The sequence below is a fragment of the Lissotriton helveticus genome, chromosome 1_2, assembly GCF_964261635.1.
Source record: "Lissotriton helveticus chromosome 1_2, aLisHel1.1, whole genome shotgun sequence".
Classification (NCBI taxonomy): Eukaryota; Metazoa; Chordata; class Amphibia; order Caudata; family Salamandridae; genus Lissotriton; species Lissotriton helveticus.
The window spans coordinates 324270713-324297038 of NC_136058.1; the positions used below are offsets into that span (position 1 = coordinate 324270713).

The 26326-nt window shown below is 45.4% G+C and overlaps 2 non-coding genes across 2 annotated transcripts; both read left to right on the top strand.

The window, feature by feature from the left end:
- The first annotated feature begins 24408 nt into the window (after positions 1-24408).
- On the top strand, positions 24409-24480 carry TRNAC-GCA (transfer RNA cysteine (anticodon GCA)). Its single transcript has one exon. It is a non-coding gene; the product is annotated as a tRNA-Cys (tRNA).
- Positions 24481-25492: 1012 nt separating this feature from the next.
- On the top strand, positions 25493-25564 carry TRNAC-GCA (transfer RNA cysteine (anticodon GCA)). The gene has a single exon. It is a non-coding gene; the product is annotated as a tRNA-Cys (tRNA).
- The last annotated feature ends 762 nt before the right edge of the window (positions 25565-26326 follow it).

Consider the following 26326-nt stretch of genomic DNA (forward strand, 5'->3'; position numbering starts at 1 on the left):
ACCCTGGACAGGTGAACCCCATCGTTCAAATACATATGGTCACCCCGGATACACCCATGAGGAATGACATGCAACTGTGCAGAACGGAACAGTCTATTAATCTTATTATTGACCCGTTTTACTGAATGGTTCAGAGCTGACACCGAAAGGCCCCCCTGCCACCTCCTTCTAGGAATCATGTGGGACCAGGCAATCGTGCACCCCGGGACTCTTTTAGCCAACCAGCTAACAGTTGACAAGATTCGTTCAAGTAACTCTCGTCTACCCAGTGTCACCAAATCGTTGCCACCCAGGTGTACTATGACTATAGACGGCGGTGACCTATGCCGCCCTAAAAGTCCCTTGAAAAATGACTCAAATTTGTCAAAAACGAGTCCACCTTTCCCATATAAAGCCACTCTGAACCCGTATTCCCCAGGTGCGTGAATCGCGTCACCTTCCTTGAATACGTCACCGGCGCGTCTCACGTATGAGTGGCCCACGACCCATACCATCCTTTCCCCAGTCGGTGATCTCTGACCGGTGGTCACTTGATGTAGGGTCGACCTCCAATTCCGCCCTGCATGGCAGGCCCGCGAAACTGCAAAGTAAACAAAAGACAGAAAACGTGAGTGCATGTCAATTGATCACTTACAACATGTGCAATCGCACATACCTCTTAAAACAATTCGAGGACCAACGGCCCAAGTGTTTCACTTCCTCGGCACTCTGACCCCTGGCTGTAGCCTCAGTAGCAGCCCCTATCCTAAAGGAGTGGGTCCCAAAATCGCACGGGTCCATGCCCGCGTCAGCGATTGCCAGTGCCAGCACCCTCTGAAACTGAAATCTCGTCAGTGGGGTGCCATCCTTGTGTCGGAGCAAGCTCCCCCCCCAAGTGGCCGCTCTTAGCGCCAATTAGTCTTCCACACACTTCAACGGGCAGACGGGGGACCCACGCTTGCGCTGCACGACCACACTATCTCCCATAGCCCCCTGGTCAGTCTTGGACCTGGCTATCATGATCACCATCGAATCACCCCTTATCTGGATGTGATCCCTGCACAAACCTCCCTCCATATCTCTCTTGTTCCTTGCGCCAAGTTTGCTCACCCTCATGGCCCCATGGAATGCCAATGTGAAAGCTGCCCGGAACAGAACTGCTTCGTAATGGGAGGAACACGTCTCATCCAGCTTTGCTAAAAGCAGAGACAGTCTGTCTAAGCCAATCGGGTGCCTCGTATCTCTCTTGCAACCCTCAAGGCGCTGCCAGCCGCGAAGGGCTTTCTTCACCAAAAAAGAACCTGTAGGATCTTTTATGCCGTGTACCTGGGCCATGAAGGAAATGGCCGCCCTATGCCTACCGGCCTTAGCCACTGATCGGCCCTCCCTGTGTAGTGCAACCAGGTACCCCAGGAAGGACTCCTCCTGACCCCAATGCAGACTCCCTACAGGACCCAAATATGTGCAATAAGAACGAAACGCTCCTTCGTATGCTTTCCTTGTCCTGGGGGCTAGACTCGCTGCCACGAGGTCTTGTAATCCGAGGCACCGATAAGCCACATTGCTTCTGGGAATGGTGCCTCCTCTAAGTCTGCTGTGGGCAGATAACCCCTGAATGCCTGTATACGTGAACGAGAGAGTGCATCAGCCGCAAGATTGAGTACACCTGGCACATGTTTTGCCCTGAACAGTACATTCAATCTCATGCACAGCAGCACAATCTCTTTCAACAATCTCAAAATCATTTTGCAGCGTGCTGCCTGTTGGTTAATGCAATCTACTACAGTCATATTGTCGGACCAAAACACCACTGAGCGGCCCGTGAAATCATCAGCCCATGTCATCAGAGCCACCCAAATGGGGAATAACTCCAGGAACCCAATGTTACCTGTGAGGCCGTCAGAGTGCCACCATGTTGGCCATGTTTGTGCCGACCATCGATCACCTAAGATGGCGCCAAAACCCAAACTCCCAGCCGAGTCGGTCCATAGACCTAATTCCACCGAAGACTCTGGCGGGGAACTCCAGATGACTCGACCGTTGAAGTCCGCACAAATGCCAACCAAATCCGCATATCCTGGCGAACCTCTCCAGACAGTCTCGTACGGTGGTGAGCCTCTTTGAGACCACCCATAGCCTGCGCGATAGAGCGCGAAAACGGGCGGGCCATAGGAATCACCCTCAGGGCAAAATTAAGCTGACCCACTGTTCGTTGTAACTGGTGCAGGGTCATTTTCTCCCCACTCAGGCATTGCATCAAGGAAGCCCGGAACTTGGTCACTTTGTCTACTGGTAGTCGGAAACACCCCTCCACAGAATCGAGCTCAATACCCAGAAACTCCAGTGAAGTAGATGGTCCAACCGTCTTACCTGGTGCCAATGGGACACCGAATTCATTCATGAGGATGCAGAAATCATACAGCGCCTGTGCGCAATTCATATCATCGGCTGCCCCCAAAAACAGAAAATCATCCAGATAATGCATAACATGTCTATGCCCTGTGGCCTCTGTAAATGCCCATTCCAAAAAACAGCTAAACATCTCAAAATATGCACATGAAATGGAACAACCCATGGGCATGCATTTATCCATGTAATAATTTCCCTGAAATGCAAAACCTAGCAGGCGTGATCCTGCGGGTGCACCGGAAGCAACCGGAATTCTGATTCGATATCACATTTCGCCATCAGCGCCCCGGGGCCTAGGTGGTTCAAAATGGCCACGGCATCGTCGAACGATGCGTATCGTACCAAACAAACTTCTGGGTCTATGGCATCATTCACTGAGGAACCCCTAGGAGCAGAAAGGTTATGTATGAGTCTAAACTCCCCCGGATCTTTCTTCGGGACCACCCCTAACGGGGAACATATGAAATCGGCCACCGGCGGGCAGGAAAAGGGGCCAGCCACTCGTCCTAAACTGACTTCTTTAGCTATTTTCCTTTCTGCCACGCCTGGGTTGTGCCGTACCGATAACTGATTTCTACAAAAGGAGTTCCCCCGAACTTACCCCACCGGGATGTGGAAGCCATGTAAAAAACCCTTCCTCAACACCCCAGCGGACACATGATCAGGGTACTTGTTTAACCACGGAATCATAACCATTAGATCAACGGGTGTAGGCAATCGGTCACAAAGTTCCACCTCACTCCTGCTTAGGTCCTCCTTTTCCACCCGCCCCGACATTCTTTGATCTACAAGCACTTTCCGGGTGTGAGGAATTCCCACAGCCGGCACACACATGCTTAAACTTGCATGTCCCCTGTGGTCTGTTACAATTGCCTCGATTGAAGCCCCAACAGACCCCTCCTTGTCCGCCCTTCCCGCCAACTCTAGGCTGATAGCCCCCACCTGTGCCTGCTCGAAAGGGCACCCCGGGCTTTTGGCGGACAACCCCGGACCCGCTCCCGCCTGGCGAGGACGTACCTGTCGCCCCTGGCAGGAGTTGCTTGTGCCATGACACCGAGTCCAAACAATCCCAAGACAGAGAAGAATCAAATTCTTTTGCTTTACGGAACTTCATGTCATAGCCTTTCCATTCTTCCCCCTCGTACATTGAATAAAAATCCATAATGCGATTCTGATAGCAAACCAACTCCGTCATAACATCAGGTTTACGTTCCCCCATAACTGCGGTAAATACAGAGAAGGCCTTAACCCAATTCGTCACTGTCTCTTCCACCCTGAACTCGGCCATCTTGGCGCCTCATACACTAAGGTGCCACAAATCTTTCTGCGTTTTAGCATACTCCATCTCACGATGGTCCGTTAACAATGAAAACATGTTGACATACTTGTCTCCCCATATTAACTCTTTCGTGGCCAAGGGAACGTGCTGTGCAACTTTTTCCCGCCTTGAGGGTATCGAGCCCTCCCCCACCATTGGCAATGCGAGCTTACCCGGATCGGCTATTGCTGCCATCGCTTTCTCTTGACCAGCTGCTGGTACTCCTGGCGTCACCTGTGGGGGAACAAGAGGAACACTCGCCCTTGCGACATCTCTCGATTGCCGCAACTGCTTCATTAACACTCTGGCCTCTTCGGCCGGATCTCCCGGGGTCGCTGTGCCCCCCACCTTTGTTTTCAGCCATGCGGTCAACTGTGCGGCCAATTCTGGGGGCATTTCATCATCCTCGGTCGAGGTGATCACCACTGGGATAGGCTGGCCTAAAACTGGTTCCTGAACCGGGTTACCAGCCGGTACTAGGGGGACGATGGGCGGCACCTCCGGTGCCGGGACACCCCCCCGAGACTGCCCTTTCTTTTACCCGCTTCCCTCTTAACCCGGGAACCACTCCCGGCAAGGCCGGGCCTATTACCTTTTTTGGCTGACCTGGGTCGTTCATTGCCGCCAATTGTTTCTTTACCTCCGCCAAACCTCTACCGAGCGATTGGACTTGACCGAGCTTTCGGTCCATACACGCCATCCGGGTCGACAACAGGCGTAACATCTTCTCCATCTCGGAACCCATTCCTGCTTGCTTGCCAGGCATGGTTTTGAGTCCTCCGCCTTAGGTCGATCCACGAGGTCCTGAAATCAAGTGTCGAAACTGAAAGATAAAAAGCAAGATTACCACGTTCAAAATTGCTGCTTGTTCCGTCGAGGGCTCACGAGCAACGAGTGGGTGCAGCCTTCCGATCCGAGGAACAAGAGGACGATCTTCAGGGTTCCTGCTCCTTTATCCTTCTGCGGGAGGGCGTGTACCCGTCCCCGATACGCCTGCTGGGCGTGGTCTTCCTTCAAGGTGTCTAGGACAACCCCTCTCGGGCGGGGGGAAGGCACGCTCCGGCTACGCCGCTTTGGGCATACCAGCCGGGCCACGCCCACCCCGCCCAAAATGGCTTCCCGGGAGGTTCGGGCCCCCATCCATACGTTCTGGGGGACCTAGCGGTCGCCCCTTTCCAAATGATCCAGTTTTCTTTTAATAAATAATATTAAGGACTACTTCTCCTGTTCCACAGTTTCAAGGTTGTACTTTCTGGCACAACTTAGTATGATCCTCACACTCTTTCATGATGTACCAATATTTTGTCATTCTGATTTTACTGAAAGGCTGGGGATGTAGCTCAGTGGTAGAGCATTTGACTGCAGATGAAGTGGTCCCTGGTTCAAATCCGGGTGTCCCCTCACCCTATTTTGATTCTGTTGTTTGTAATTTGGACTTTCCATCAACTCCATTTGGATCATCTTTGACAGAGTCAGTGTTCCTTTGGATATTGCACTTTAATAGCATTTCAGTGTTTCCTGCTCAAAGCCTGTGAGTAAATGCAGTTTTTAACACTCGGCTTGGCTTTGGGAAATTTCTGAAACATCATTGATCAATTTTGGAATTCGGCTCTTCCTTTCACAGCACTAAACAAAGGGAATGGACTATTAAACCAATTGACAACTTTGTTATACTGTTTGGTGCTTTCTTGTATTGCACTGAAGAAATGGCGTATATAACTTGGCAGCGAAGCAGTCAATCTATTTCTCATTTCACCTGTGTCTTCAGTCTTACATATATTCCACCTCTTCTCTGTGCATGCAAAGTATGTGTTTGTTTGAAGCACTTCATTTTTGTGCAACGTAGGAACTATTTAATTTCTCCTCAAAAGCTCTGCCTACGTGCAAGATGTATGAACTATCATTGCAGTTGCAAGAAGGCTGGTCTGAAGAATCAGGCCATTTGCAAACGCAAAATGGCTTTATCTGATGTATTAAATGGAAGGTATTCGAAAGGGGTGTTTGGGTGTACCTTCCAAATACCGAATTGTAGTGGTACGTAGAAATGTTTTTCCACCATAATTTGGCCCAAAACAATCATACTTCATCACCATCTCAGTGATTGTGGTAACCAATCCTCAAATGATAAGGTTGTCCCGTAAAAACCTCTTCCCCTTTAAGAATGTTTCAAAACAATCATTGTATGTAGAGGCATTGGTCCTATGTACCACTGCCTATTCAAATAAAATAACAATGAAACAAATATCTGTTTTTTAAATGATCCAGTTTTCCTTTAATAAATAATATTAAGGACTACTTCTCCTGTTCCACAGTTTCAAGGTTGTACTTTCCGGAGCAACTTAGTATGATCCTCTCACTCTTTCATGATGTACTGATATTTTGTCATTCTGGTTGTACTGTAAAGCTGGGGATTTAGCTCAATGGTAGAGCATTTGACTGCAGTTCAAGAGGTCCCTGGTTCAAATCCTGGTGTCCCCTCAGCCTATTTTGATTCTGTTGTTTGTAATTAGGATTTTCCATCAATTCCATTTGGATCATCTTTGACAGAGTCAGTGTTCCCTTGGATATTGCACTTTAATGGCATTACAGTGTTTGCTTCTCAAAACCTGTGAGTAAATGCAGTTTTTAACACTCGGCTTGGTATTCCCTTTGGGAAATTTCTGAAACATCATTGATCAATTTTGGAATTCGGCTCTTCCTTTCACAGCACTAAACAAAGGGAATGGACTATGAAACCAATTGACAACTTTGTTATACTGTTTGGTGCTTTCTTGTATTGCACTGAAGAAATGGCGTATAAAACTTGGCAGCGAAGAAGTCAATCTATTTCTCATTTCACCTGTGTCTTCAGTCCTACATATATTCCACCTCTTCTCTGTGCATGCAAAGTATGTGTTTGTTTGAAGCACTTCATTTTTGTGCAACGTAGGAACTATTTAATTTCTCCTTAAAAGCTCTGCCTACGTGCAAGATGTACGAACTATCATTGCAGTTGCAAGAAGGCTGGTCTGAAGAATCAGGCCATTTGCAAACGCAAAATGGCTTTTTCTGATGTATTAAATGGAAGGTATTCGAAAGGGGTGTTTGGGTGTACCTTCCAAATACCGAATTGTAGTGTTACGTAGAAATGTTTTTCCACCATAATTTGGCCCAAAACAATCATACTTCATCACCATCTCAGTGATTGTGGTAACCAATCCTCAAATAATAAGGTGTCCCGTAAAAACTTTTTCCCCTTTAAGAATGTTTCAAAACAATCATTGTATGTAGAGGCATTGGTCCTATGTACCACTGCCTATTCAAATAAACTAACAATGAAACAAATAAATCTGTTTTTTAAATGATCCAGTTTTCCTTTAATAAATAAAATTAAGGACTACTTCCCCTGTTTCACAGTTTCAAGGTTGTACTTTCTGGCACAACTTAGTATGATCCTCACACTCTTTCATGATGTACCGATATTTTGTCATTCTGATTTTACTGAAAGGCTGGGGATATAGCTCAGTGGTAGAGCATTTGACTGCAGATGAATTGGTCCCTGGTTCAAATCCGGGTGTCCCCTCACCCTATTTTGATTCTGTTGTTTGTAATTTGGACTTTTCATCAATTCCATTTGGAACATCTTTGACAGAGTCAGTGTTCCCTTGGATATTGCACTTTAATAGCATTTCAGTGTTTCCTGCTCAAAGCCTGTGAGTAAATGCAGTTTTTAACACTCGGCTTGGTATTCCCTTTGGGAAATTTCTGAAACATCATTGATCAATTTTGGAATTCGGCTCTTCCTTTCACAGCACTAAACAAAGGGAATGGACTATTAAACCAATTGACAACTTTGTTATACTGTTTGGTGCTTTCTTGTATTGCACTGAAGAAATGGCGTATAAAAGAAGCAGTCAATCTATTTCTCATTTCACCTGTGTCTTCAGTCTTCCATATATTCCACCTCTTCTCTGTGCATGCAAAGTATGTGTTTGTTTGAAGCACTTCATTTTCGTGCAACGTAGGAACTATTTAATTTCTCCTTAAAAGCTCTGCCTACGTGCAAGATGTACGAACTATCATTGCAGTTGCAAGAAGGCTGGTCTGAAGAATCAGGCCATTTGCAAACGCAAAATGGCTTTATCTGATGTATTAAATGGAAGGTATTCGAAAGGGGTGTTTGGGTGTACCTTCCAAATACCGAATTGTAGTGGTACGTAGAAATGTTTTTCCACCATAATTTGGCCCAAAACAATCATACTTCATCACCATCTCAGTGATTGTGGTAACCAATCCTCAAATGATAAGGTGTCCCGTAAAAACCTCTTCCCCTTTAAGAATGTTTCAAAACAATCATTGTATGTAGAGGCATTGGTCCTATGTACCACTGCCTATTCAAAGAAAATAACAATGAAACAAATATCTGTTTTTTAAATGATCCAGTTTTCCTTTAATAAATAATATTAAGGACTACTTCTCCTGTTCCACAGTTTCAAGGTTGTACTTTCCGGAGCAACTTAGCATGATCCTCTCACTCTTTCATGATGTACTGATATTTTGTCATTCTGGTTGTACTGTAAAGCTGGGGATATAGCTCAGTGGTAGAGCATTTGACTGCAGATCAAGAGGTCTCTGGTTCAAATCCTGGTGTCCCCTCACCCTATTTTGATTCTGTTGTTTATAATTGGGACTTTCCATCAATTCCATTTGGATCATCTTTGACAGAGTCAGTGTTCCCTTGGATATTGCACTTTAATGGCATTACAGTGTTTGCTTCTCAAAACCTGTGAGTAAATGCAGTTTTTAACACTCGGCTTGGTATTCCCTTTGGGAAATTTCTGAAACATCATTGATCAATTTTGGAATTCGGCTCTTCCTTTCACAGCACTAAACAAAGGGAATGGACTATGAAACCAATTGACAACTTTGTTATACTGTTTGGTGCTTTCTTGTATTGCACTGAAGAAATGGCGTATAAAACTTGGCAGCGAAGCATTCAATCTATTTCTCATTTCACCTGTGTCTTCAGTCTTACATATATTCCACCTCTTCTCTGTGCATGCAAAGTGTGTGTTTGTTTGAAGCACTTCATTTTTGTGCAACGTAGGAACTATTTAATTTCTCCTTAAAAGCTCTGCCTACGTGCAAGATGTACGAACTATCATTGCAGTTGCAAGAAGGCTGGTCTGAAGAATCAGGCCATTTGCAAACGCAAAATGGCTTTTTCTGATGTATTATATGGAAGGTATTCGAAAGGGGTGTTTGGGTGTACCTTCCAAATACCAAATTGTAGTGGTACGTAGAAATGTTTTTCCACCATAATTTGGCCCAAAACAATCATACTTCATCACCATCTCAGTGATTGTGGTAACCAATCCTCAAATGATAAGGTGTCCCATAAAAACTTCTTCCCCTTTAAGAATGTTTCAAAACAATCATTGTATGTAGAGGCATTGGTCCTAAGTACCACTGCCTATTCAAATAAACTAACAATGAAACAAATAAATCTGTTTTTTAAATGATCCAGTTTTCCTTTAATAAATAATATTAAGGACTACTTCTCCTGTTCCACAGTTTCAAGGTTGTACTTTCTGGCACAACTTAGTATGATCCTCACACTCTTTCATGATGTACCGATATTTTGTCATTCTGATTTTACTGAAAGGCTGGGGATATAGCTCAGTGGTAGAGCATTTGACTGCAGATGAAGTGGTCCCTGGTTCAAATCCGGGTGTCCCCTCACCCTATTTTGATTCTGTTGTTTGTAATTTGGACTTTTCATCAATTCCATTTGGATCATCTTTGACAGAGTCAGTGTTCCCTTGGATATTGCACTTTAATAGCATTTCAGTGTTTCCTGCTCAAAGCCTGTGAGTAAATGCAGTTTTTAACACTCGGCTTGGTATTCCCTTTGGGAAATTTCTGAAACATCATTGATCAATTTTGGAATTCGGCTCTTCCTTTCACAGCACTAAACAAAGGGAATGGACTATTAAACCAATTGACAACTTTGTTATATTGTTTGGTGCTTTCTTGTATTGCACTGAAGAAATGGCGTATAAAAGAAGCAGTCAATCTATTTCTCATTGCACCTGTGTCTTCAGTCTTAAATATATTCCACCTCTTCTCTGTGCATGCAAAGTGTGTGTTTGTTTGAAGCACTTCATTTTTGTGCAAGGTAGGAACTATTTAATTTCTCCTTAAAAGCTCTGCCTACGTGCAAGATGTACGAACTATCATTGCAGTTGCAAGAAGGCTGGTCTGAAGAATCAGGCCATTTGCAAACGCAAAATGGCTTTTTCTGATGTATTAAATGGAAGGTATTCGAAAGGGGTGTTTGGGTGTGCCTTCCAAATACAGAATTGTAGTGGTACGTAGAAATGTTTTTCCACCATAATTTGGCCAAAAACAATCATACTTCATCACCATCTCAGTGATTGTGGTAACCAATCCTCAAATGATAAGGTGTCCCGTAAAAACCTCTTCCCCTTTAAGAATGTTTCAAAACAATCATTGTATGTAGAGGCATTGGTCCTATGTACCACTGCCTATTCAAATAAAATAACAATGAAACAAATATCTGTTTTTTAAATGATCCAGTTTTCCTTTAATAAATAATATTAAGGACTACTTCTCTTGTTCCACAGTTTCAAGGTTGTACTTTCCGGAACAACTTAGTATGATCCTCTCACTCTTTCATGATGTACTGATATTTTGTCATTCTAGTTGTACTTTAAAGCTGGGGTTATAGCTCAGTGGTAGAGCATTTGACTGCAGATCAAGAGGTCCCTGGTTCAAATCCTGGTGTCCCCTCACCCTATTTTGATTCTGTTGTTTGTAATTGGGACTTTCCATCAATTTCATTTGGATCATCTTTGACAGAGTCAGTGTTCCCTTGGATATTGCACTTTAATGGCATTACAGTGTTTGCTTCTCAAAACCTGTGAGTAAATGCAGTTTTTAACACTCGGCTTGGTATTCCCTTTGGGAAATTTCTGAAACATCATTGATCAATTTTGGAATTCGGCTCTTCCTTTCACAGCACTAAACAAAGGGAATGGACTATTAAACCAATTGACAACTTTGTTATACTGTTTGGTGCTTTCTTGTATTGCACTGAAGAAATGGCATATAAAACTTGGCAGCGAAGCAGTCAATCTATTTCTCATTTCACCTGTGTCTTCAGTCTTACATATATTCCACCTCTTCTCTGTGCATGCAAAGTATGTGTTTGTTTGAAGCACTTCATTTTTGTGCAACGTAGGAACTATTTAATTTCTCCTTAAAAGCTCTGCCTACGTGCAAGATGTACGAACTATCATTGCAGTTGCAAGAAGGCTGGTCTGAAGAATCAGGCCATTTGCAAACGCAAAATGGCTTTTTCTGATGTATTAAATGGAAGGTATTCGAAAGGGGTGTTTGGGAGTACCTTCCAAATACCGAATTGTAGTGGTACGTAGAAATGTTTTTCCACCATAATTTGGCCCAAAACAATCATACTTCATCATCATCTCTGTGATTGTGGTAACCAATCCTCAAATGATAAGGTGTCCCGTAAAAACCTCTTCCCCTTTAAGAATGTTTCAAAACAATCATTGTATGTAGAGGCATTGGTCCTATGTACCACTGCCTATTCAAATAAACTAACAATGAAACAAATAAATCTGTTTTTTAAATGATCCAGTTTTCCTTTAATAAATAAAATTAAGGACTACTTCCCCTGTTCCACAGTTTCAAGGTTGTACTTTCTGGCACAACTTAGTATGATCCTCACACTCTTTCATGATGTACCGATATTTTGTCATTCTGATTTTACTGAAAGGCAGGGGATATAGCTCAGTGGTAGAGCATTTGACTGCAGATGAATTGGTCCCTGGTTCAAATCCGGATGTCCCCTCACCCTATTTTGATTCTGTTGTTTGTAATTTGGACTTTTCATCAATTCCATTTGGATCATCTTTGACAGAGTCAGTGTTCCCTTGGATATTGCACTTTAATAGCATTTCAGTGTTTCCTGCTCAAAGCCTGTGAGTAAATGCAGTTTTTAACACTCGGCTTGGTATTCCCTTTGGGAAATTTCTGAAACATCATTGATCAATTTTGGAATTCGGCTCTTCCTTTCACAGCACTAAACAAAGGGAATGGACTATTAAACCAATTGACAACTTTGTTATACTGTTTGGTGCTTTCTTGTATTGCACTGAAGAAATGGCGTATAAAAGAAGCAGTCAATCTATTTCTCATTTCACCTGTGTCTTCAGTCTTCCATATATTCCACCTCTTCTCTGTGCATGCAAAGTATGTGTTTGTTTGAGCACTTCATTTTCGTGCAACGTAGGAACTATTTAATTTCTCCTTAAAAGCTCTGCCTACGTGCAAGATGTACGAACTATCATTGCAGTTGCAAGAAGGCTGGTCTGAAGAATCAGGCCATTTGCAAACGCAAAATGGCTTTTTCTGATGTATTAAATGGAAGGTATTCGAAAGGGGTGTTTGGGAGTACCTTCCAAATACCGAATTGTAGTGGTACGTAGAAATGTTTTTCCACCATAATTTGGCCCAAAACAATCATACTTCATCATCATCTCTGTGATTGTGGTAACCAATCCTCAAATGATAAGGTGTCCCGTAAAAACCTCTTCCCCTTTAAGAATGTTTCAAAACAATCATTGTATGTAGAGGCATTGGTCCTATGTACCACTGCCTATTCAAATAAAATAACAATGAAACAAATAAATCTGTTTTTTAAATGATCCAGTTTTCCTTTAATAAATAATATTAAGGACTACTTCTCCTGTTCCACAGTTTCAAGGTTGTACTTTCTGGCACAACTTAGTATGAGCCTCACACTCTTTCATGATGTACTGATATTTTGTCATTCTAATTTTACTGAAAAGCTGGGGATATAGCTAAGTGGTAGAGCATTTGACTGCAGATCAAGAGGTCCCTGGTTCAAATCCGGGCGTCCCCTCACCCTATTTTGATTCTGTTGTTTGTAATTGGGACTTTTCATCAATTCCATTTGGATCATCTTTGACAGAGTCAGTGTTCCCTTGGATATTGCACTTTACTAGCATTTCCGTGTTTCTTGCTCAAAGCCTGTGAGTAAATGCACTTTTTAACACTCGGCTTGGTATTCCCTTTGGGAAATTTCTGAAACATCATTGATCAATTTTGGAATTCGGCTCTTCCTTTCACAGCACTAAACAAAGGGAATGGACTATGAAACCAATTGACAACTTCGTCATACTGTTTGGTGCTTTTTGTATTGCGCTGAAGAAATAGCGTATAAAACTTGGCAGCGAAGCAGTCAATCTATTTCTCATTTCACCTGTGTCTTCAGTCTTACATATATTCCACCTCTTCTCTGTGCATGCAAAGTATGTGTTTGTTTGAAGCACTTCATTTTTGTGCAACGTAGGAACTATTTAATTTCTCCTTAAAAGCTCTGCCTACGTGCAAGATGTACGAACTATCATTGCAGTTGCAAGAAGGCTGGTCTAAAGAATCAGGCCATTTGCAAACGCAAAATGGCTTTTTCTGATGTATTAAATGGAAGGTATTCGAAAGGGGTGTTTGGGTGTACCTTCCAAATACCGAATTGTAGTGGTACGTAGAAATGTTTTTCCACCTTAATTTGGCCCAAAACAATCATACTTCATCATCATCTCCGTGATTGTGGTAACCAATCCTCAAATGGAAAGGGGCGACCGCTCGGTCCCCCCGAACGTATGGATGGGGGCCCGAACCTCCCGGGAAGCCATTTTGGGCGGGGTGGGCGTGGCCCGGCTGGTATGCCCAAAGCGGCGTAGCCGGAGCGCGCCTTCCCCCGCCCGAGAGGGGTTGTCCTAGACACCTCGAAGGAAGACAACGCCCAGTAGGCGTATCAGGGACGGGTACACGCCCTCCCGCAGAAGGATAAAGCAGCGGGAACCGAGAAGATCGTCCTCTTGTTCCTCGGATCGGAAGGCTGCACCCACTCGTTGCTCGTGAGCCCTCGACGGAACAAGCAGCAATTTTGAACGTGGTAATCCTGTTTCTATCTTTCAGTTTCGACACAGATTTCAGGACCTCGTGGAACGACCAAAGGCGGAGGACTCGAAACCATGCCTAGCAAGCAAGCAGGAAAGGGTTCCGAGATGGAGAAGATGTTACGCCTGTTGTCGAACCGGATGGCGTGTATGGACCGAAAGCTCGGTCAAGTCCAATCGCTCGGTAGAGGTTTGGCGGAGGTAAAGAAGCAATTGGCTACAACGAACGACCCAGGTCAGCCGAAAAAGGTAATAGGCCCGGCCTTGCCGGGAGTGGTTCCCGGGTTAAGAGGGAAGCGGGTCAAAGAAAGGGCAGTCTCGGGGGGGGGGGTCCCGGCACCAGTGGTGCCGCCCATCGTCCCCCTAGTACCGGCTGGTAACCCGGTTCAGGAACCAGTTTTAGGCCAGCCTATCCCAGTGGTGATCACCTCGACCGAGGATGATGAAATGCCCCCAGAATTGGCCGCTCAGTTGACCGCATGGCTTAAAACAAAGGTGGGGGGCACAGCGACCCCGGGAGATCCGGCCGAAGAGGCCAGAGTGTTAATGAAGCAGTTGCGGCAATCGAGAGATGTCGCGAAAGCGAGTGTTCCTCTTGTTCCCCCACAGGTGGCGCCAGGAGTACCAGCAGCTGGTCAAGAGAAGATTGCGACAACAATAGCCGATCCGGGTAAGCTCGCATTGCCAATGGTGGGGGAGGGCTCAATACCCTCTAGGCGGGAAAAGGTTGCACAGCACGTTCCCTTGGCCACGAAAGAGTTAATATGGGGAGACAAGTATGTCAACATGTTTTCATTGTTAACGGACCATCGTGAGATGGAGTATGCTAAAACGCAGAAAGATTTGTGGCACCCTAGTGTATGGCGCGCCAAGATGGCCGAGTTCAGGGTGGAAGAGACAGTGACGAACTGGGTTAAGGCCTTCTCTATATTTACCGCAGTTATGGGGGAACGTAAACCTGATGTTATGACTGAGTTGGTTTGCTATCAGAATCGCATTATGGATTTTTATTCAATGTATGAGGGGGAAGAATGGAAAGGCTATGACATGAAGTTCCGTAAAGCAAAGGAATATGATGCTTCTCTGTCTTGGGATTGTTTGGACTCGGTGTCATGGCACAAGCAACTCCTGCCAGGGGCGACAGGTACGTCCTCGCCAGGCGGGAGCGGGTCCGGAGTTGTCCGCCAAAAGCCCGGGGTGCCCTTTCGAGCAGGCACAGGTGGGGGCTATCAGCCTAGAGTTGGCGGGAAGGGCGGACAAGGAGGGGTCTGTTGGGGCTTCAATCAAGGCAATTGTAACAGACCACAGGGGACATGCAAGTTTAAGCATGTGTGTGCCGGCTGTGGGAATTCCTCACACCCGGAAAGTGCATGTAGATCAAAGAATGGCGGGACGGGTGGAAAAGGAGGACCTAATCAGGAGTGAGGTGGACCTTTGTAACCGATTGCCTACATCAGTTGATCTAATGGTTATGATTCCGTGGTTAAACAAATACCCTGATCATGTGTCCGCTGGGGTGTTGAGGAAGGGATTCTTACATGGCTTCCACATCCTGGTGGGGGAAGTTCGGGGGAATTCCTTTTGTAGAAACCAGTTATCGGTACAGCACAACCCAAGCGTGGCAGAAAAGAAAATAGCAAAAGAAGTCAGTTTCGGACGAGTGGCTGGCCCCTTTTCCTGCCCGCCGTTGGCCGATTTCATATGTTCCCCGTTAGGGGTTGTCCCGAAGATAGATCCGGGGGAGTTTAGACTCATACATAACCTTTCTGCTCCCAGGGGTTCCTCGGTGAATGATGCCATAGACCCAGAAGTTTGTTCGGTACGATACGCATCGTTCGACGATGCCGTGGCCATGTTGAGCCACCTAGGCCCTGGGGCGCTGATGGCGAAATGTGATATCGAATCAGCATTCCGGTTGCTTCCGGTGCACCCGCAGGATCAGCGCCTGCTAGGTTTTGCATTTCAGGGAAATTATTACATGGACAAATGCATGCCCATGGGTTGTTCCATTTCATGTGCATATTTTGAGATGTTTAGCTGTTTTTTGGAATGGGCATTTACAGAGGCCACAGGGCATAGACATGTTATGCATTATCTGGATGATTTTCTGTTTTTGGGGGCAGCCGATGATATGAATTGCGCACAGGCGCTGTATGATTTCTGCATCCTCATGAATGAATTCGGTGTCCCATTGGCACCAGGTAAGACGGTTGGACCATCTACTTCACTGGAGTTTCTGGGTATTGAGCTCGATTCTGTGGAGGGGTGTTTCCGATTACCAGTAGACAAAGTGACCAAGTTCCGGGCTTCCTTGAGGCAATGCCTGGGTGGGGAGAAAGTGACCCTGCACCAGTTACAACGAACAGTGGGTCAGCTTAATTTTGCCTTAAGGGTGATTCCTATGGCCCGCCCGTTTTCGCGCTCTATCGCGCAGGCTATGGGTGGTCTCAAAGAGGCTCACCACCGTACGAGACTGTCTGGAGAGGTTCGCCAGGATATGCGTATTTGGTTGGCATTTCTGGCAGACTTCAACGGTAGAGTCGTCTGGAGTTCCCCGCCAGAGTCTTCGGAGGAATTGGGTCTATGGACCGACTCGGCAGGGAGCGTGGGTTTTGGCGCCATCTTGGGTGATCGATGGTCGGCACAAACATGGCCAACTTGGTGGCACTCTGACGGCCTCACAGGTAACATTGGGTTCCTGGAGTTATTCCCCATCTGGGTTGCTCTGACGACATGGGCCGAGGACTTCAGGGGCCGCTCAGTGGTGTTTTGGTCTGACAATATGACTGTCGTAGAGTGCATTAACCGACAGGCAGCACGCTGCAAAATGATGTTGAGATTGTTGAAAGAGATTGTGCTGCTGTGCATGAGATTGAATGTACTGTTCAGGGCGAAACATGTGCCAGGTGTACTGAATCATGCGGCTGATGCTCTCTCTCGTTCACGTATGCAGGCATTCAGGGGTTATCTGCCCACAGCAGACTTAGAGGCAGCACCATTCCCAGAAGCAATGTGGCTAATCGGTGCCTCGGATTACAAGACCTCGGGCAGCGAGTCTAGCCCCCAGGACAAGGAAAGCATACGAAGGAGCGTTTCGTTCTTATTGCACATATTTGGGTCCTGTGGGGAGTCTGCATTGGGGGCAGGAGGAATCCTTCCTGGGGTACCTGGTTGCACTACACAGGGAGGGCCGATCAGTGGCAACGGCCGGTAGGCATAGGGCGGCCATTTCATTCATGGCCCAGGTACACGGCATAAAAGACCCTACAGGTTCTTTTTTGGTGAAGAAAGCCCTTCGCGGCTGGCAGTGCCTTGAGGGTTGCAAGAGAGATACGAGGCACCCGATTGGCTTAGACAGACTGTCTCTGCTTTTAGCAAAGCTGGACGAGACGTGTTCCTCCCATTACGAAGCAGTTCTGTTCCGGGCAGCGTTCACATTGGCATTCCATGGGGCCATGAGGGTGAGCGAGCTTGTCGCAAGGAACAAGAGAGATATGGAGGGAGGTTTGTGCAGGGATCACATCCAGATAAGGGGTGATTCGATGGTAATCATGATAGCCAGGTCCAAGACCGACCAGGGGGCTATGGGAGATAGTGTGGTCGTACAGCGCAAGCGAGGGTCCCCCGTCTGCCCGTTGAAGTGTGTGGAAGACTATTTGGCGCTGAGAGCGGCCGCTTGGGGGGGGAGCTTGCTCCGACACAAGGATGGCACCCCACTGACGAGATTTCAGTTTCAGAGGGTGCTGGCACTGGCAATCGCTGACGCGGGCATGGACCCGTGCAATTTTGGGACCCACTCCTTTAGGATAGGGGCTGCTACTGAGGCTACAGCCAGGGGTCAGAGTGCCGAGGAAGTGAAACAATTGCGCCGTTGGTCCTCGAATTGCTTTAAGAGGTATGTGCGATTGCACATGTTGTAAGTGATCAATTGACATGTCTTTTGTTTACTTTGCAGTTTCGCGGGCCTGCCATGCAGGGCAGAATTGGAGGTCGACCCTACATCAAGAGACCAGCGGTCAGAGATCACCGACTGGGGAGAGGATGGTATGGGTCGTGGGCCACTCATACGTGAGGCGCGCCGGTGACGTATTCAAGGAAGGTGACGCGATTCACGCACCTGGGGAATACGGGTTCAGAGTGGCTTTCCATGGGAAAGGTGGGCTCGTTTTTGACAAATTTGAGTCATTTTTCGAGGGACTTTTAGGGCGGCATAGGTCACCGCCATCTATAGTCATAGTACACCTGGGTGGCAACGATTTGGTGACATTGGGTAGACGAGTGTTACTTGAACGAATCTTGTCGGCTGTTAGCTGGTTGGCTAAAAGAGTCCCGGGGTGCACGATTGCCTGGTCCCACATGATTCCTAGAAGGAGGTGGTAGGGGGGCCTTTCGGTGTCAGCTCTGAACCATTCAGTTAAACGGGTCAATAATAGGATTAATAGACTGTTCCGTTCTGCACAGTTGCATGTCATTCCTCATGGGTGTATCCGGGGTGACCATATGTATCTGTACGATGGGGTTCACCTGTCCAGGGAGGGGAATGATTTACTAATAGGAGATTTGGTTGCATGGCTGAGAGGTTTGAGGAAGTATGACCTATAGGAGGAGTTGGGGGGACCGGATAGTCGGTCAACTATCCGGTCTGTGGCGGTAAGGTCATGATCGGTGAGCAGGAATTTAAAGGTCCCTAGAGTGGGGCGCCACCCACAATGGATGGGAGCGCCCGGGGGAAGACGGCCATTGGCCCCTTCCACGGGGAGGCGGCACCCACTAAGGATGGGGCGCCTAGGGGGAGATGGCCATGGGCCCCTCCCAGGGGGGAGGCGGTTAAATGCCCCTCCTGACTAATTTCCCGGGGGCCGGATATCCGCGACGGCGGATAGAGAGTATGGGGTGGGGGGGAGAGTCCACGCTGTGCTTCCTACAGAGACCTCATACGGGAACTCGGACGACCCTTAAGATGGCGTCGAGTAGAAAGGGGGCCCCCACCACGACAAGGGAAGTTACAGTTGGCAATGAGGGTAGAGCCCTCTGCGCATGCGCCGCTCACACGGTGAGGGCGGGAGTTTGGTAGTAGGGATCTGACAGCGGTTAAGACCTTGCCGTTGGCCCTTAATGCTAGGATGTACAATTTGAATTAGAGTGTATGCATTTTCAGGATGTTAGCCAAAAGTACATGACTGCATCGAAATGTAATAAATGTCAAATTGTACATAATGCATAATGATGAAACTTTTAATTTAATGTTTTAAATTTTGTTTCATATTTTAATAAATACGGCCGGGAGGGTGACTCCCTCCCGTCTTCCAAAAGTTCAACGATTGTCCGACTTCCCATCCTTGGGGATGTGTGTTGGGAGGGGGTGGCGGGCATCCCGGCCATATGGAAAGGGGCGACCGCTCGGTCCCCCCGAACGTATGGATGGGTGCCCGAACCTCCCGGGAAGCCATTTTGGGCGGGGTGGGCGTGGCCCGGCTGCTATGCCCAAAGCGGCGTAGCCGGAGCGCGCCTTCCCCCGCCCGAGAGGGGTTGTCCTAGACACCTCGAAGGAAGACCACGCCCAGTAGGCGTATCAGGGACGGGTACACGCCCTCCCGCAGAAGGATAAAGGAGCGGGAACCCAGAAGATCGTCCTCTTGTTCCTCAGATCGGAAGGCTGCACCCACTCGTTGCTCGTGAGCCCTCAACGGAAAAAGCAGCAATTTTGACCCACCCACCAGCCCCTGATAGCAAATGTTTGGAGAAAATAAAGTTTTCTGAGTGATGAAAATATAGGCCTTTCCTTTCCCTTGGTAGAGTGAATAAAGGAATGTTGAGAATGTAAATATGGTTTGCATTGGAGAAATTTCTTCTTGCAGGAATGATCAGTAATAGCAGTAAGATGATGTGGAATGTTTTTTTTTCTTTTTAGTAGGTAAACAACTGTTGTATTTATTTGTCGGGCGGTAAGGTCATGATCGGTGAGCAGGAATTTAAAGGTCCCTAGAGTGGGGCGCCACACACAATGGATGGGAGCGCCCGGGGGAAGACGGCCATTGGCCCCTTCCACGGGGAGGCGGCACCCACTAAGGATGGGGCGCCTAGGGGGAGATGGCCATGGGCCCCTCCCAGGGGGGGAGGCGCTTAAATGCCCCTCCTGACTAATTTCCCGGGGCCGGATATCCGCGACGGCGGATAGAGAGTATGGGGTGGGGGGGAGAGTCCATGCTGTCCTTCCTACAGAGACCTCATACGGGAACTCGGACGACCGTTAAGATGGCGTCGAGTAGAAAGGGGGCCCCCACCACGACAGGGGAAGTTACAGTTGGCAATGAGGGTAGAGCCCTCTGCGCATGCGCCGCTCACACGGTGAGTCAAAGAACAAACGAGGGTCTTGACTCAAAACTCAGCAAAGCTGAGTCAATCTAAATTTGTAAAGAACAAAAACAATTGCTAATACTGAGGGTCAACAAATCGCTAGAACCAACTGCGCACTGGTGCACCTGAATGTATCACAGAGGCACCTGCTTTATGAATTGCAAACAATACTTTTTAATTCCTTTTTTCATAATTCTCATAAATTTTTACAAGAACACAATTTTGGTACATGGGAATACAAACACATATATATACAATATTTACAAAAAAGGCAGAGCAAAACAACACAATTATCACACAATATTTACAAATGAAACACTCTTGGCCAACTCAATCGCGCAGCACATCTTTCACACAACAACAATACTCATGTGGGAAATTAAATAAAAGGGGAAAATAAACAAAAAGGGTGGTGGGTGGGTCTCGAAGTCAAAATATGGCTTTCGATGATGTGAAACAAAGCCAAGTGCAACTAAGTGAAAAAATGTCTTTAGAGCAACGTAAACTCGGGGTCAAACTAAGATCCCCTATGCTTTGAATAAATGTCCTTAGAGTTGTTTTCACTCCAATGACCCGAGACCACGTGGGTCGACGCGTTTCGAATCTCGTGAATGTCGAGATTCTCCTCAGGACCAGAACTGTAAACAAAATGAAATAAAACATGATTTTAAGAATTGGGACCTAAAATACGAGCCTCTCCCTATTTTACACCAAAAAGACGCAAGTACCTGAAGTTTCTCACGCTTGGAAGCCACTGGGGCAGTATTCCCTGCCGGTATTATTTTGCTGGAGCTGAAGAAAGATAGAATCAAAATAGCGGAAGGTCTCAGTGAGTACGGATTCATACTTCAAACGCATACAAACACTCTCTCGAGCAACCACTCTTACCCGCTAAAATTAAATTGCGGTTCTTCTCTGTCCGTTTCAAGCGAGATGGCCGGCATGTGCCCGCTGAAAAAAACAGAGTAGCGCGTTCAAAAACTGGACGGATGCATCTAATGGAAGGGGTTTCTAGGGGCACAGACGGAGGCCAGCACCTACCTTGGCGGGTAGCTTACAAGTTCTTGCGCCTCGTCTCACTCGGGGTTTGCGTGTGACTGGGAAGTTGCTTCCTGGATGTCTCAGTTGAGGCCACTCCCTCAAAGGAATTCTGGGAGATGTAGTTTAGAACAGCCATTCCTCCGTAGTTCCTTCACGACTGGTCCTCGAGCTCGTGGTGGCTTCGCCCTATAGTTACATGGCGTCTACCCACTAGGTTTATAGATCTCAGAGATCTCATTGAGTCCACTGAAGGCACTGTTGTATTTCATAATTAGCAGCGCTTCGCGCTGGCTTAGCTTAGCCTCCACGTCTCCTCCTCGTGCATCTTTTTCAATTTTGGACAGGACAGTCCATCTGATGTCGGAATTCGTATGATTTTGAGTTTGCCAATGATTGACTAGTGGTGCATTCTCAATCTTGCGGTTGATCCTTGATTTATGCTGTGTTATCCGTTGCCTTATCTCCTGTGAAGTTTTTCCAATGTAAACCTTAGGGCAAGGGCAAACTATAGCATAGACTACATTGCGTGTTTTACAATTAGTAAAAACATCATGCCTCCAATGGATGTTGTTAAAGGAAAACACAGATTCCTCCATTGTTGTGTCACAGCAAGTACATGTCCCGCACTTGTGATGTCCTTTAATTGGTGGTAGACCAAGAAGGCTCCTCACTGTGGGTGCTTTGCTACTAGGGAGGGCCGCTCTCACTATGTGGTTGGCCACGCTTTTGTCTTTTTTATAGGCAAATAGCGGCGGAGTCTTGAAATCTTCATGGAGATCCTTCAGTAGATGCCAATTAGAAATGATCAGTTTCCTGTGTTGGTTGACTGCTGGACAAAAGGTGGTAACACAGACTATCCTTTTAACATCTTGTTTGGTTTTTTTCTGGAGAAGTGTTTCCCGCGGGGTCCACCACGCTCTTTTGATGGAATTTTTTAATAGTTTTTTCGGGTAGCCTCTCTGGATTAAGCGGTCTTTCAGTTGGTTGGCGTGCTCAAAATATTCCTCTTTCTTTGAACAGTTTCGACGTATCCTTAGAAACTGCCCAAAGGGTAGGTTCTGTCTTAAGCTGCGGGGATGGTTGCTGGTGAAGTGTAGCGCTTTATTCCTGTCTGACGGCTTTCTAAACAGGGTGGTACATAGACTGCCTTCCTTAGGTATTATTTTGACATCCAAGAATGTCATGGACTCGTTAGAGGCTGTGCACGTGAACTTGATGTCATTAGTTCTTATGTTCACCCAGTCGACAAATTTGTTGAGTTCTTCGCGTTTACCTGTCCAAATGAGGAACACATCATCAATGTAGCGCATATAACTAGATATGCAGTTGCTGAATGGATTATCATTATAGATGAATTTGTCCTCGAATAGTCCCATAAACATGACCGCTAATTCCGGAGCGAAGGGGCACCCCATCGCTACGCCCTTTATTTGATAAAAGAACTCGGAATCAAATGCAAAATAGTTTTTTTGAAGAGCGAAGCTTGCCAATTCAATGATGAATTCCGTCGGGACTCTCATTGGTCTTTCCCTAGTTTCGAGAAACACATATAGTGTCTCCAAGGCCTGGTCTTGCGGGATTTGGGTATAAAGTGATACCACGTCCAAGGTGACTAGTAATTGGTTATCACAGTCAAACTGAATTGTTTCGATCCTGTTGAGGAACGCAGTTGTATCCTTTAGATGTGCAGGAATGGTTTCAATAAAGGGTTTTAGGAAGAAGTCGATATATTTTGCCACTGGCTCTATGAGGGAATCGCAGCCTGAAACTATCGGGCGGCCTGGTGGATTGACTTCATCCTTGTGCATTTTGGGCAGCACGTAAAAAACTGGGACCCGAGGATTTTTATTTTGAAGGAATAACATTTCCTTTTTTCCTACAATTCCTTGATCATAGCCCTTTTGTATTATATCAAAGAGTTTATTCTTTAGTTCAAGCGTAGGGTCCTTGTTTATCCGTCTATAACACTGGTTGTCATTTAATTGCCGATGTACTTCAATCTTATACTTGTTGATGTCCCAGATGACAATCGCTCCTCCCTTGTCCGCTTGCTTCACCACGACTGTGGTGTCATTCTTGATAGACATTAATGCATCCTTTTCCGTTTTGGGGAGATTAGATTCGAAACGCGTCGACCCACGTGGTCTCGGGTCATTGGAGTGAAAACAACTCTAAGGACATTTATTCAAAGCATAGGGGATCTTAGTTTGACCCCGAGTTTACGTTGCTCTAAAGACATTTTTTCACTTAGTTGCACTTGGCTTTGTTTCACATCATCGAAAGCCATATTTTGACTTCGAGACCCACCCACCACCCTTTTTGTTTATTTTCCCCTTTTATTTAATTTCCCACATGAGTATTGTTGTTGTGTGAAAGATGTGCTGCGCGATTGAGTTGGCCAAGAGTGTTTCATTTGTAAATATTGTGTGATAATTGTGTTGTTTTGCTCTGCCTTTTTTGTAAATATTGTATATATATGTGTTTGTATTCCCATGTACCAAAATTGTGTTCTTGTAAAAATTTATGAGAATTATGAAAAAAGGAATTAAAAAGTATTGTTTGCAATTCATAAAGCAGGTGCCTCTGTGATACATTCAGGTGCACCAGTGCGCAGTTGGTTCTAGCGATTTGTTGACCCTCAGTATTAGCAATTGTTTTTGTTCTTTACAAGCTCACACGGTGAGGGCGGGAGTTTGGTAGTAGGGATCTGACACCGGTTAAGACCTTGCCATTGGCCCTTAATGCTAGGATGTACAATTTGAATTAGAGTGTATGCATTTTCTGGATGTTAGCCAAAAGTACATGACTGCATCGAAATGTGATAAATGTCAAATTGTACATAATGCATAATGATGAAACTTTTAATTTAATGTTTTACATTTTGTTTCATATTTTAATAAATACGGCCGGGAGGGTGACTCCCTCCCGTCTTCCAAAAGTTCAACGATTGTCCGACTTCCCATCCTTGGGGATGTATGTTGGGAGGGGGTGGCGGGCATCCTGGCCATATGATAAGGTGTCCCGTAAAAACCTCTTCCCCTTTAAGAATGTTTCAAAACAATCATTGTATGTAGAGGCATTGGTCCTATGTACCACTGCCTATTCAAATAAAATAACAATGAAACAAATACATCTGTTTTTTAAATGATCCAGTTTTCCTTTAATAAATAATATTAAGGACTACTTCTCCTGTTCCACAGTTTCAAGGTTGTACTGACTGGCACAACTTAGTATGATCCTAACACTCTTTCATGATGTACTGATATTTTGTCATTCTGATTTTACTGAAAAGCTGGGGATATAGCTCAGTGGTAGAGCTTTTGACTGCAGATCAAGAGGTCCCTGGTTCAAATCCGGGTGTCCTCTCACCCTATTTTGATTCTGTTGTTTGTAATTGGGACTTTTCGTCAATTCTATTTGGATCATCTTTGACAGAGTCAGTGTTCCCTTGGATATTGCACTTTAATAGCATTTCACTGTTTCCTGCTCAAAACCTGTGAGTGAATGTAGTTTTTAACAGTCGGCTTGTTATTCCCTTTGGGAAATTTCTGAAACATCATTGATCAATTTTGGAATTCGGCTCTTCCTTTCACAGCACTAAACAAAGGGAATGGACTATGAAATCAATTGACAACTTTGTTATACTGTTTTGTGCTTTCTTGTATTGCACTTAAGAAATGGCGTATAAAACTTGGCAGCGAAGCAGTCAATCTATTTCTCATTTCACCTGTGTCTTTTGTCTTACATATATTCCACCTCTTCTCTGTGCATGCAAAGTATGTGTTTGTTTGAAGCACTTCATTTTTGTGCAACGTAGGAACTATTTAATTTCTCCTTAAAAGCTCTGCCTACGTGCAAGATGTACGAACTATCATTGCAGTTGCAAGAAGGCTGGTCTGAAGAATCAGGCCATTTGCAAACGCAAAATGGCTTTTTCTGATGTATTAAATGGAAGGTATTCGAAAGGGGTGTTTGCGTGTACCTTCCAAATACCGAATTGTAGTGGTACGTAGAAATGTTTTTCCACCATAATTTGGCCCAAAACAAACATACTTCATCATCATCTCTGTGATTGTGGTAACCAATCCTCAAATGATAAGGTGTCCCGTAAAAACCTCTTCCCCTTTAAGAATGTTTCAAAACAATCATTGTATGTAGAGGCATTGGTCCTATGTACCACTGCCTATTCAAATAAAATAACAATGAAACAAATAAATCTGTTTTTTAAATGATCCAGTTTTCCTTTAATAAATAATATTAAGGACTAATTCTCCTGTTCCACAGTTTCAAGGTTGTACTTTCTGGCACAACTTAGTATGATACTCACACTCTTTCATGATGTACTGATATTTTGTCATTCTGATTTTACTGAAAATCTGGGGATATAGCTCAGTGGTAGAGCATTTGACTGCAGATCAAGAGGTCCCTGGTTCAAATCCGGGTGTCCTCTCACCCTATTTTGATTCTGTTGTTTGTAATTGGGACTTTTCATCAATTCTATTTGGATCATCATTGACAGAGTCAGTGTTCCCTTGGATATTGCACTTTAATAGCATTTCAGTGTTTCCTGCTCAAAACCTGTGAGTGAATGCAGTTTTTAACAGTCGGCTTGTTATTCCCTTTGGGAAATTTCTGAAACATCATTGATCAATTTTGGAATTCGGCTCTTCCTTTCACAGCACTAAACAAAGGGAATAGACTATTAAACCAATTGACAACTTTGTTATACTGTTTGGTGCTTTCTTGTATTGCACTGAAGAAATGGCGTATAAAACTTGACAGCGAAGCAGTCAATCTATTTCTCATTTCACCTGTGTCTTCAGTCTTACATATATTCCACCTCTTCTCTGTGCATGCAAAGTATGTGTTTGTTTGAAGCACTTCATTTTTGTGCAACGTAGGAACTATTTAATTTCTCCTTAAAAGCTCTGCCTACGTGCAAGATGTACGAACTATCATTGCAGTTGCAAGAAGGCTGGTCTGAAGAATCAGGCCATTTGCAAACGCAAAATGGCTTTATCTGATGTATTAAATGGAAGGTATTCGAAAGGGGTGTTTGGGTGTACCTTCCAAATACCGAATTGTAGTGGTACGTAGAAATGTTTTTCCACCATAATTTGGCCCAAAACAATCATACTTCATCACCATCTCAGTGATTGTGGTAACCAATCCTCAAATGATAAGGTGTCCCGTAAAAACCTCTTCCCCTTTA